The sequence below is a fragment of the Eriocheir sinensis genome, chromosome 11 (assembly GCF_024679095.1).
Source record: "Eriocheir sinensis breed Jianghai 21 chromosome 11, ASM2467909v1, whole genome shotgun sequence".
In the NCBI taxonomy this organism is placed as follows: domain Eukaryota; kingdom Metazoa; phylum Arthropoda; class Malacostraca; order Decapoda; family Varunidae; genus Eriocheir; species Eriocheir sinensis.
Genome location: NC_066519.1, coordinates 3,359,352 through 3,359,791, shown reverse-complemented (window position 1 = coordinate 3,359,791; position 440 = coordinate 3,359,352).

Sequence of the window (440 nt, the reverse complement as noted above, 5' to 3'; positions counted from 1 at the left end):
GAGAGAGAGAGAGAGAGAGAGAGAGAGAGAGAGAGGAGCGCAAGTCTTGTGCTAGGTTTAAGCGAGTCTGCCCTGGAAGTCGCCCGCCGCGTCCCCGCCGCGTCCCGTTCTCGCCGTGGTGCGAGAAGTGTATACAGTTGGTGAATTTGCGGCCGGGTCAGGGTTCGAATCCCAGTGTGTTGCCAGGAAGGAGATATGATAAAGAGTCTGTCGTGAGATGTCCGCCATGATTGTTTTATCCCCCTCTTATATTCCTCGCCTTAATTTTCCGTCAGTGTTTCTTTTGTCTTTTGTTCTTCGCGTCTTCCAGCGTCATGTTGCTCATTATTTCTTGGAGCGGGGCAACTATACTTATTTATTATTTTACTTATTTATTTGTTTTACCTATTTATTTATTTTACTTATTTATTTTATTTTGTTTTAGGTACTTATTTATTTAT